The sequence below is a fragment of the Podarcis liolepis genome (genome assembly GCF_965112155.1).
Source record: "Podarcis liolepis genome assembly, chromosome: 4".
In the NCBI taxonomy this organism is placed as follows: domain Eukaryota; kingdom Metazoa; phylum Chordata; class Lepidosauria; order Squamata; family Lacertidae; genus Podarcis; species Podarcis liolepis.
The window spans coordinates 7,347,198-7,359,765 of NC_139558.1; the positions used below are offsets into that span (position 1 = coordinate 7,347,198).

General features: G+C 45.9%; 1 long non-coding RNA gene across 6 annotated transcripts in view; it reads right to left on the bottom strand.

The window, feature by feature from the left end:
- The window catches only part of LOC310706066, a 164,905-nt gene that overhangs the window by 128,948 nt on the left and 23,389 nt on the right, over positions 1-12,568 (bottom strand). For all 6 annotated transcript variants that reach the window (XR_014525626.1, XR_014525627.1, XR_014525628.1 and 3 more), the window contains exon 2: positions 12,181-12,389. This is a non-coding gene — a long non-coding RNA (uncharacterized lncRNA). The remainder of the gene's footprint in view (positions 1-12,180; positions 12,390-12,568) is intronic.

Sequence of the window (12,568 nt, forward strand, 5' to 3'; positions counted from 1 at the left end):
TGACTCCCCCTCTGCCTGGTTCCGGTGGTAGAACGCATGGCGGGCAGCAATCTTGGACGGCTTTGGTGCGTAGTGGTTGCGGAGCTTCTCTTGGATCGTGTCCCATGGTGTTGCCTGGACTGCTTCAGGCGCAACCAACGCTCGGGCCGTCTCAAACACCTCAGGCCCACAGAGGCTGAGGAATAGGCCCCGCTTCCGATCCTTTGATACTGCTGTCAGCTCGTTGGCTTGGAGGTAGCAGTCGAACCGAGCGAGGTAGGAGTCCCATGATTCAGAGGCTGGCGCAAACGGCGGTAGAGGCACAAGTGAAGCCATGATTCCGATGCCGGCGTGAAGGGCGATGGATGGAACACAGTGCTCTAGCCAGAACAGTCAGCTCTGAATTGGTTCTGCCCAGTGATTTCGCTCAGTGATTTCGCTCTGTGATTCAGCTCAGTTCAGAGGCTGGCCGCATCTGGCTGTGCTCTGATGTCCATCTATCCCATCCTCGTCGCCAGTGTTAAGTCGTGGGTTGACATAGCAGCCGGCACAGCGATTTCTTCAAGTAGCTCTTTATTATGGTAAGCTGGAATAGAACTGACTGCGAACAGCTCAGCCGGCCTGTATTTATAGGCAGCCGGCTGTCAACATTGTAACCACAACAGCCCAGAGTTCCCGCCTAAAATAACTGGCGCGGACCTGAGTGAAAACTATCTACAGACCTGAGTGAAAACTATATACAGTATCCCCCTGTTGGCCCAGGGTGAAACTACACTACATAACAGGCTCCATGATCACTGCAGATGGTGACAGCAGTCACAAAATTAAAAGACACCTGCTTCTTGGGAGAAAAGCGATGACAAACCTAGACAGCATCTTAAAAAGCAGAGACATCACCTTGCCGACAAAGTTAAAGCTCTGGTTTTCCCAGTAGTGATGTATGGAAGTGAGAGCTGGACCATAAAGAAGGCTGATCGCTGAAGAATGGATGCTTTTGAATTATGGTGCTGGAGGAGACTCTTGAGAGTCCCATGGACTGCAAGAAGATCAAACCTATCCATTCTGAAGGAAATCAGCCCTGAGTGCTCACTGGAAGGACAGATCCTGAACACAGCCGTCTTTCCCATACAGCTTAGTGGTTCCTTGCGCCAGGGCGCCGGCCTCTCAGGGGCGCCCCAGCGAGTGGGGGAGCTGCGCGGCTTTACCGGTGGCCTCCCCTTTCCCTGCACGCCTGCTAACTGCGCCCCATCAAACATATGGCTGGCGGGCATGCAGCTTCCTTCCCAAGCCTCCGTGGGAGGAGAGCGATCCCCGCAGAGGCTTAGGATGGAAGCTGCGCCCCGCTAACTATGTGGCTGGTGGGCGCGCAGCTTCCCTCCCAAGCTTCTGTGGGGATTGCTCTCCCACAGTGGCATGGGGGAGAGTTGTGCGCACACATCCCATGGTTGGCAGTGTGCAGCTTCCGCCCCCCCCCCATCCATGGTAATTTGGGGGCACTGAGCAGGTATTTGCACCCCGGCGCTGCATCTGCTAAAGACGGCCCTGATCCTGAAGCTGAGGCTCCAATACTTTGGCCACCTCATAAGAAGAGAAGACTCCCTGGAAAAGACCCTAATGTTGGGAAAGATTGAGGGCACAAAGAGAAGGGGACGACAGAGGACGAGATGGTTGGATAGTGTTTTCGAGGTTACCAGCATGAGTTTGACCAAACTGCGGGAGGCAGTGGAAGATAGGAGTGCCCGGCGTGCTCTGGTCCATGGGGTCACGAAGAGTCGGACACGACTAAATAACTAAACGATAAACAACAATATTTTGAAGAGCAAAAAAGAGGACACTTTTGCTGACTACTACTTTTTACAATGGATCGCTATTATGACTCTACCCATGAAAAAGAGGACATATGGCAACTCTTTTAAAATGACAATTAAAAGTTCAGGAAAGGGTTTTAGATTCTTTACAGTTGGGGCCCCAACATAACTCCCAAGTCTACAGTCTTACTTTGCACTTATTTTCATGGTGATGCTTCTTTAAACTAAGGAACGACTTCAATAAAAGGTAAAGGGACCCCTGACCATTAGGTCCAGTCGCGGACGACTCTGAGATTGCAGCACTCATCTCGCTTTATTGGCTGTGGGAGCCGGTATACAGCTTCTGGGTCATGTGGCCAGCATGACTAAGCCGCTTCTGCTGAACCAGAGCAGCGAACGGAAACGCCGTTTACCTTCCCGCCAGAGCAGTACCTATTTATCTACTTGCACGTGCTTTCGAACTGCTAGGTTGGCAGGAGCAGGGACCGAGCAACGGGAGCTCACCCCATCACAGGGATTCGAACCACGACCTTCTGATCAGCAAGCCCTAGGCTCTGTGGTTTAACCCACAGTGCCACCCGAGTCCTAACTTCAATAGTGATGCTGTAATTCCTACCAAACTCAAATATTTGATTGGGGGACAAAATCTATATTTGTTTTCCCCAGTGCTACTTTATGTACTGTTTACACCATGAGGAGTGAAGGGAAAGGATAGCAGCGGGGGGAACTTCCTTGAAAGTTTCTAGTCAGATCAACATAAGTATGCCAGCATCTTGCCTACCACAAATTAAGTTTGGATCAATCTCTTTTGAGTACATATCTACAGTGGCACAGATGGAAAGACAGAAAGAGTGCAACATTCTTTTGTAGTTATATACCCATGCAAATCCTTAGTTGTTACTGAACTCCAACAGTGAACTCCCAAGGACACAACAGCCAGCTCTAAAAGCTGTTGATGTGGGGGAGCTTCTTGTTTCTATAGTTGATCCCCTTTAAGTGTTGCTGAAGTATTGTTTTTTTCCTGCAATTTGCTGCAAGAAGAATTAACACCGAAATTCTTAATATAAGCACTTGATATAAAACTACAGTACTCAGCCACGACCTTAGCCATGGCCAAGATCTTTCTATAAAGTTTATTCATGAATGAGCCCCATTTAGCAAAAGTTCTCAGCCATGCTAGTTAAGATTTGCTCTATATAGGTTCTGCCCACTTCATTGCCTTTTGATTGGGACATAGCTTCTCTTAAGTGCCCTGGTGTCAATTTTTGTTCCCGCAAAGGGGGTGTTACTTAGGATTTGACTCCATTTTTAAATGGGCTGAATAGTAGAGTAAAATTGTTCTCTTTTTTGCTATAAAAGTGAGAAGAAAACTTAAGAATGGGGGAAAGCCAATAGATTGAATCGCACTGGGTCGGTTATTTGTCACTCTTACATCACAGCATTGCTATAATTAGTCAGGGCTGGCTCAAGACATTTTGTTGCCCAAGATGAAGGACAATATGGCACCCTTCTCCAGGGCCCATGCTGTGAAAATATCTTCCACTGCCCTTGAGGGAAGCAGGCTAGCAAAGTGGCACAGGGCAGGCCACAGGGCACTCACAGCTCTGTCCCCACCCCTCAACTTCTGCCACCTGAAGCAGCTGCTTCACTCTGCCTCATCACAGGGCTGGGCCTGCTTGCCATGTCTTTCTCAAAGGATACTCAAGGCAGCTATTACAACAAGAACTATATGTTAACCACTCTGGACACTTGAAATCACAGTACAAGTACTATATTATTTATTCACCATAATGTAAAGCTGATCGACTGAAGGTCATGTTTTAAAAAAGAAAAGTACCACTACCAAGTCAACAAATACATTGCAATAAATGCAAAATCCTGCTGATGTGAGCAATCTCTGAAAAGGGTATTTATATACAAACTTGACTCTTATGTGAGTAGGAAAATCAAAATGGCAGGGGCAGGCGGCAGCAACTTAAACTCCAGTTTCTTCCAGCTCAATGCTCACATTCTTGCCACAGTGTGGCCTAAGTTTCCCTCACAATCCCTTGATCACCTTCTCTGAAGAAATGGAATGCAATGAGGGCTGGGTGCATTGTTTGGGGCCGAAGGGAAAGCCAACATAGGTGGGTGGGTGCCCCAAGAAACACAGGCAGAGAAAGAGGAAGCAGACCTGGAATGATTCAGTGTGTGTCTTCACAGAGGTTCAGAGGAGGACAAAGGATACAAATGAATGAACTATAGATTCAGGGTGATGATGGATGAATCAGGGAACCAGGCAGAGGGCCTTCTCGGTAGTGGCACCTGCCCTATGGAATGCCCTCCCACCAGATGTCAAAGAAATAAACAACTACCGTGGTACCTCAGGTTACAGACACCTCAGGTTACAGACGCTTCGGGTTACAGACTCCTCTAACCCGGAAGTAGTACCTCGGGTTAAGAACTTCAGGATGAGAACAGAAATCACGCGGCAGCAGCAGCAGCAGCAGCAGCAGCAGCAGCAGCGGGAGGCCCCATTAGCTAAAGTGGTGCTTCAGGTTAAGAACAGTTTCAGGTAAAGAACAGACCTCCAGAACGAATTAAGTTCTTAACCCGAGGTACCACTGTACCTGACTTTTAGAAAACATCTGAAGGTTTCAAGAAGTTTTTAATGTTTGATGTCTTATCATGTTTCTAACATTCTATTGGGAGCTGCCCAGAGTGGCAGGGTATAAATAAATTGTTGTTGTTGTTGTTTCTTCTCTTCCTCAACAGTTTGCTCTGTGTATAGATATAGACATAGATCTGCATGGAAATTCTAAGCATTTTTGTGCATATTTTCATACATTTTAAAGTGGGGGAATGGACAGAGAAGTGTGAATTTCAAAGGCTATCTATGTTTTGATTTGTGTATTGGGTTGGGGAATGTAAATTAGGCCCTATCTGCAATATATATTCAAATCCCAATGGCCATCTGTCATGGATGCTTTAGTTGTGATTCCTGCACTGCAGGGGATTGGACTAAATGCCCTTTGAGGTCTACAGTTCTGTATGATTCTATCATACCACTGCTGCTGTTCAAGTGAACCAGCATGTGTGAACTAGCCGTACAGCTAAGTGTACTAATTATTATTATTATTAAAATGTATTTATCAACTGCTTATTTAATTATCTATTTTGATGTATACTTTCGAGTCCCTTTAGGAATTCTGGCTACATTCATAAGTAAACTAACTTGGAAGCATATCTCACTAAATTAGTGGGGTTTACTTCTAAGTACACATGGTTAGTATCAGTTTGTTCCTCTTATATACTAAGCCTGTGAGTTAGGTATGCATTGCATGCTAATAAAATTATGAAATTATAGTGATACTGAAACTGTGTTCATAAAATTAATGCAAATGTTCGTTGGTTTAGTTTAATTGTTGTCAAATATTTGGCTTAATCATACTCCTGCCTATTGGGAGTCTTAAAACAAAAAGATGTTCATATCTTGAACAGATCACATTTCTTCTTTGGGCAGGGGGAGATAATTGGCAGTAAAACAATTAAATATTATTTACAGCATGACTGGAAGAATGTCAATAGTAGTATCACCTGCAAGAGGCTGGGTTGATATGCTCTTCCTTGCTTTGTCCTAATGAAAATATCCATGCTCATCTCATACAGTGTTCACTTGCTTTTGCATGAGTAAGGTAGTCATTAATATTCATTATCTAACACATACTAATAAGGGTGCTTATACATGAATATTTATAAACTTCGCTTGTACTAAACCATTAAAAGGCATTATTCAACCATGCAATTTTGATGGAGACATGTTGGAGATACTGCAGTATTAAGACATGCACAATACGTTAAGATATTGTACTTCATTTTTATTTAGTCTTGGTAAAACATGAAGATGTACCCCATAGTAAAAGTAATAACAAGAACAACAGATGCTAGTAAGTTAAAAGGAGAAGATGGAGGGAACTTAAGAGGCCGTATTTGCCTTTTAAAAATTATTATAATTTGTTACTCACTTGGAGTGAGTGAGTGAGAGCTGTCTTGGATGCATGTTCAAGTAGAAAACTATATCTCCCCAACACAGACCTTGCTGTCTATGGTCATGTCTACCCTGTAGACTGATTACTGCATTGCACAAAAATGTATTTATTTAAGGAATTTCTATGCTGCCATTCAAGGCAAAGGTCTCCCAAGGAGGCTTACAAAGCCTTTCCTACTCCCAGGAGGGAAGGGATTGTGAGCGGGAGACGATTCCCACGTCATGCAGGGGGCGCTCCGCCCCCTGCTTCAACTCCAGGGCTGGCGCCATGCCCCTCCCCGGTTGGGCACCCAATAGGGAAGCTTGGCGGGGGCGGGGCTTGCTGCTCAAACGCAGCCGCGCCAGCCCATCCCCTCCATTGCACACACATTTTCTTCGAGTCAGGAGTCATCGCAGGGAAGAGCTCAGCCATGAGGTTTGGAGTCGGGGGCGTTTGTGTGTGTGGAGGCTGTCTGGTTCCTGGCTTGCCTTTTTAAATTTAGGAGGCTTGCGTGCACTCATTGCTTTGCTGCTTTTAAAAACCTAGGCACTCAGGTTTGCCTTGCTGTCTTGCTGTGTCCTCTTTTCTGTGTAAAAACCTACATTTAACCTTATATTTCCCCCCAGTCCTGGTGCTGGATTTGTTTGGGCTGTCTAAGTGCGAATTACCTTTCTTAAGCTGCAGCTTGTTCCCTTGCCCAGCACGTGGTCTCTCCACCCCCAGCGAGGTCTGAGTGTGAGTGCCGTCTTTCTATCTCCCTTGTCTCCTCCCTTTCCTTCCCCTGCCTCTGCCTTGGTGGCTGTGCGTTTTATTTTAATTTTGGCCAGGGTGCTTGTGTGTTTTTCCCTCTATTGACCTTGCCCGTCCGATTGCGTTGCTGGTCTGGGTGACTGAGTGGGTTTGCCTTACATTTTAATTTGTTGGCCAGGGTGCTTGTACATTTCCCCCCTCCATTGTCCTTGCCTGTTCCTCTCTAATTTTAAGTCGTGTGTGTGTGGGCTGGCAGCGTGTGCCTGCCGTTTGTTGATTTATTACTCTTTATTACCACTCATGCCACTGCTGAAGGCAAAAGCTGCACTGTTTGGCCCCCCCTAACATTCTAATCATTCAGCTGGGTGAGAGCAACCTGGCTAGCAGGAAGAGTGTGGACTTGTCGTGGAACATGAGAAAGGTCTTGGATGAGTTGGCTGCCTTATTTCCCAGAACAACCCTGTTCTGGTCCTCTCTCTTGAAGAGAAAGTTTGGCACGGTGCGCATAACATTATGGCCTTTGAGAAATCCAGGAAACTCTTGAATCGCGCGGTAGAGCGCAAAGTGCATTTTATGAATTGCCTAGTTATATCTCATGATGATATCCAGATTGGCGACCAGACCCTATTCCGGGATGACGACGTTCATCTTTCAGATCGCGGAAACAACATATGGCTGGCTAACATATCTTAGGGATTGGTTGCAGCTGTGAGGGTATTGGTGGCGAGCCTTTTGGCTCGGGTGGCAGTTAAGCATTGGAATGTGTTGTTGGTGTTTCGGGGGGCAAGGTGTGGCCATCGTCTTCCCCGACAATTTTGGGTATTCCGCTAAAGGAATCCAGCGGTCATGGATCCTGTCCGATGCCCGTGTGGCGGGGGGGCATGGCACGACCCTCGGTGACATCAGGAAGAGAGCCTATAGTTGGATTAGCATCAACAGGCTTCCCCTAATGGTGGTTAACCCCTCCTCAGACTCACCCCTCTACGAGTGGGTGGAGTCTAATGTTCCGTGGTCCAATGCCTAAGCCAATACCTTCTCACATGCTGTAATCAATAAAGTTGTGGCCTTTACCTTACCCATTGACCTTACATTCTGTGTCCACGTGTCTTTATTCCCCAAGCGGGGATCGGGTCCTCGAATCACAAATGTAGACTCTGAGAACTGGAAAGTCATCTAGTGGTCTTCTAGTCCAACACAGTGCGCTAAGTGCAGGATCTGTAATGTGGGGTGCAGCTAGAGAAGACCTGACAAATGGCAGTCCCGCCTCTGCTTGAAGACCTCTAGTGAGAGAGATCTTATCACCTTCCAAGACAATCTGTTCCAATGTCAGCTAGCTCTTACTGTTATGAAGTTTCTATGAACGTTACATGAAATCTGCTCCCTGCAACTTCCATTCATTAGTTACAGAGGGGAAGGGCCGCAGCTTAGTGGTAGAGCATCTGTCTTGAATGTAGAAGGTCCCAGGTTCAACCCACGGCATCTCTAGGTAGGGCTGGGAGAGATGTCCTGCCAGAAATGCTGGATAGCCACTGCCCATCAATGTAGACAATACTGAGCTAGAGCGACCACTGGGTCTGATTCAGTATAAGGGAGCTTCTTCCTGTGCGCCTAGTTCTAGTCCTGCTTGCTGGAGCAACAGAGAATGTCTACTCAGAAGAGTCTCCTGGGTCAAGCCAATGGCCTGTTTCCAGCAACTGGCATTCAGAAACTTATTTTATCTTCTATGCGAAAGGCCATCATATTTGAAGACGGCAATCATGCCTCCCCTTAATCTTCTCTTCTCCAAGCTAAGCGTACCTGACTCTTTCAAGCATTCCCCATAGGATGTTGCTTCCGAACCTGATTGCCCTCCTCCGGACACATTTTTTTACAATACACACAAAGCAATCCAATCACAAAACTAAAAATGGCTGCAGTTTAAGAGCTTAGCACAGCACTCCTCGTAAAATACAGATTGAAACAAGTTTCCAAGGTCCAATTAAAGTTAACAAAACTGGGGGCGTATGTACTTCCTTTGAGAGAGAATCCCAGAGATAAAGGAAAAGCACCTGTCTCTAGTGCCCACCAATCTCATGGACCTTGACAGTGGGCTGGCAAGCAGAATCCTCAGTCCCAGGAAGGTTCATATGAGTGCAGGCCCCTTTGGAAAAGCTAGATGCCTATCAGCATCTATCAGCAGGTAAAGAGGAACCTTCCTTGTTGGCCTCCCACCCTGCTTAGACACCAATCACTGTTTTTCAGGTTTTAGCATTTTAACAAAAGCTGGACATGCTTAGGTTGGATTAGAGATGGAGAATTCTACATGTAGCACCTGCTTTCTGTTCCAGCTATGGCACATTCCTCCAATATTCCTCAGATGAAAATAGGGACCTTCTATTCTACATCAGTTTATACACACACCCCTGCGCCCCATATACATGCACTGTCGATGGAGTATGGGAAAAAGACGGGGCTGGCTGAGCTGCCCTAACCATGAGGCTTCCATCAGCCTGCCTTGGGTCTCAGAGAAAGCACCGGCTCCGGGTGTTTACAAGGTGGCACTTCCATGCCAGCAACAGAGCCGATGAGCTCAGCAGCATCAGCTGATGCCCCTTGCCCTCCTCTTCCTGCAAGTCCCAATGTGCCACCGGACTTTGATAATCTTTTGTAGCATTGCACCTTGAGCACGGCCAAAGTTTGGTGTCCCCAAATGAATCTTCTCAGTGATGGCTCTTTTCAATTTTGCCCCCCTCAACTTGGCCCCCTATGCTGGGTACCCACCTGAACCTAAATCCAGCACTGTATGCAAGGAGAGTGCCCCCCGCTTTTCCATTTGGGAACTGTTGGAAGATATGAAATCCAAAGTGTGCTTAAGCACTGTCTTAGAATCATAGAATCATAGAATCATAGAGTTGGAAGAGACCACAAGGGCCATCGAGTCCAACCCCCTGCCAAGCAGGAAACACCATCAGAGCACTCCTGACATATGGTTGTCAAGCCTCTGCTTAAAGACCTCTCCAAAGAAGGAGACTCCACCACACTCCTTGGCAGCAAATTCCACTGTTGAACAGCTCTTACTGTCAGGAAGTTCTTCCTAATGTTTAGGTGGAATCTTCTTTCTTGTAGTTTGGATCCATTGCTCCGTGTCCGCTTCTCTGGAGCAGCAGAAAACAACCTTTCTCCCTCCTCTATATGACATCCTTTTATATATTTGAACATGGCTATCATATCACCCCTTAACCTCCTCTTCTCCAGGCTAAACATGCCCAGTTCCCTTAGCCGTTCCTCATAAGGCATCGTTTCCAGGCCTTTGACCATTTTGGTTGCCCTCCTCTGGACACGTTCCAGTTTGTCAGTGTCCTTCTTGAACTGTGGTGCCCAGAACTGGGCACAGTACTCCACGTGAGGTCTGACCAGAGCAGAATACAGTGGCACTATTACCTCCCTTGATCTAGATACTATACTCCTATTGATGCAGCCCAGAATTGCATTGGCTTTTTTAGTCTTGAACTGGTTGCAAACTAAATCCATGCTTAAAGCTTTTCTTGAAATGAAACCTGACTGAACATCCTTGCCAAATTACACTGCATGATAAGAGGGCTCTGAAGGAAGAACCAATAACATCCAAAAACCATCATTACTGAAACACCTGCTACTTTTGCTGAAAAGGCAACGCCACTTCTTTCAAATAAACAGCTCGATATATATTTGCGAAATTATACTGTATGAACCACAATGTAATAGGACTCATAATTTGTATCTTTCTAGAATGAACCATAAAATGCCATGTTTTACTAACTATGAGACCCAATAATTTCTCCTCCTGATTGTACTTTGCTGTATTACAGGGACTTCTGGAATAAACATAACATGTTATACATTCCCCCCCCCCCCGGTTATCAGTTAGATTTATTAGAAATGAACACACCGAATGAATATTTAGAATGTTCCTGTTATGAGTATGCTAATGTTCCCAAAGTGAGAACTTCTATAAAGCTATGCTTCTCAAAAGAGAACTTAAAGAGGAGAAAAGCCCCTCATCCTAGCTTTTCTACTGTAAGATTAATAACACAGCAATCTGGCTTTTGATCTGCAATTGTATTATCTGTTGTTAATTTAACTCTAATTCACATCATTTATTCTCATTATCTTAGATACTTTTAATGCCACTCTAAGCATTTTCATTGTTAACATTGTGTTTTAACAGTATTAGGATTTGAATTTCAATCATGATTTCTGCTATAATGTAACTTGTACCCTAAATGAGAATAATTTTGCAAGACTGACTAGCGTTAAAAAAAAAAGCCCCACAAAAAACCCTTAGGGTCTGTTTCACTAAATACATATTCATGCTCATGCATAATTAAAAATAACTTTTTCCATTGTGAACTGCAACTCCATTTTATATCTGCTAAATGCACAAACATGTATCAAAAAATCCACCCTATGTCAGCCTGTTATAGAGTCTCCCAAAGCCAGTTTTGTGAAATTTAATAAAGTCAAGACAGTGGGCAGCTGGCAGCATACTGAAATAGAGACTCATATTTCAAGTTGGTTCTTTTACTCCTTAAAATACCCCCCCATATATATCCCATTGTTCCTCTAAGGAACTCAAGGCAGTGCTCCTCATGCTCCCCACCCAATGTCCTGCCACACCATCCATTTTATCCTCATGACAACTCTGTGAAGAAACATATGCTAAGTATGAGTGACTTCTTGTCCGGGACTGGCTGGACAAAGAGGAGTGGTGGGAGGCACCAGCTGAGGAACTCCCAGGGAAAACCCCAGAGGAGGAAGGCTCAGAGCCAGAGCGTTTGTGGTGGGACACCAAGGAGAGGTCAGAAGAAGAAGATTAGGGGGAGGGGCCAGATGCTGAAGGGCCAACAAGGTTTCGTGAGCAGAGCGAACCTGTGACAGGGAGCAGTTCAGACTCTGAGGCTGAAGCAGAGGGGGGAGGGTCAAGAGACTGCTGAAGCATCCCGGGAGTCTTTTTCTCCAGGTGCAACAAGCTCTCCTCCCCACCTGGTCTCCAAGACCATGAAGACCAGAACAGAGAACAGAGCAGTTTGAGGCTGCTTCGGAAACATCTGAGAGAGGATGAGTCTTAGAAAGAGAAGGCAGGGAGCTCCAGTCCTAGCAACAGCTCTATGGGGGCAAGACCTACTGAGAAGTGTTGCTAAGTTGTATGCCATTTCCTTGAATAAAGAGTTGACTTCATTGACAGCTGACTCTGACTCTTCGTGCTGACCTGCATCTGATTCCAGCCCTGACATTTGTTCACAATCACCTGGTGAGCTTCATGGTGGACCAGGGATTAGAACCAAGTCTCCCCTTCACTAGTCCGCTACACTACCCCAGCCCAACGGCTATCATAAATATCCTGAGCTTTAGGTATACGTTCCAGAAGTCCGTTTGACTTCCAAAACATTTGGAAACCAAAGCACAGCCTCCGATTGGCTGCAGGAAGTTCCTGCAGCCAATAGGAAGCCACAGAAGCCCCATCAGATATTCGGCTTCCAAAGAACGTTCACAAACAGGAACACTCACTTCCAGGTTTGTGGCGTTTGGGAGCCAAAACATCCAAGTACCAAGGTGTTTGGGGTCGAAGGCACAACTGTACTTGGCAAAGCATATCTTCACAGGATATCAGTACTCACCTCTCAAGTGATTTGCCCAAGGGTGTGTCTATGCTACCTATCCTCTTGGTCTCAGGAGCTGGCTTTGCCATCTGTATCTCTTGTGGAGTCACTTTTCAGAGTTCTGCTTCCGGGTTTTGTTGCTGGGAAGTGACCATGTCATTAAAGAGATCCTCACTTCCCTCATAATGTTCTTCAAAATGTTTGTAGAGCCATCACAAGGAACGGAGCTGTGGGGGATAAAGAAGAATGAGGAACAGAATCCTTTGTATCAGGGATGGGGAGCTTGTGGCCCTCTAGATGTTGGTGGACCCTAACCCCCATCAGCATGGTCAAAAATAATGGATCTGTAAAAGTCCAGCAATATCTGCATTTCCCCCATTCCTGCCTTATATGCTATTCTATGGAG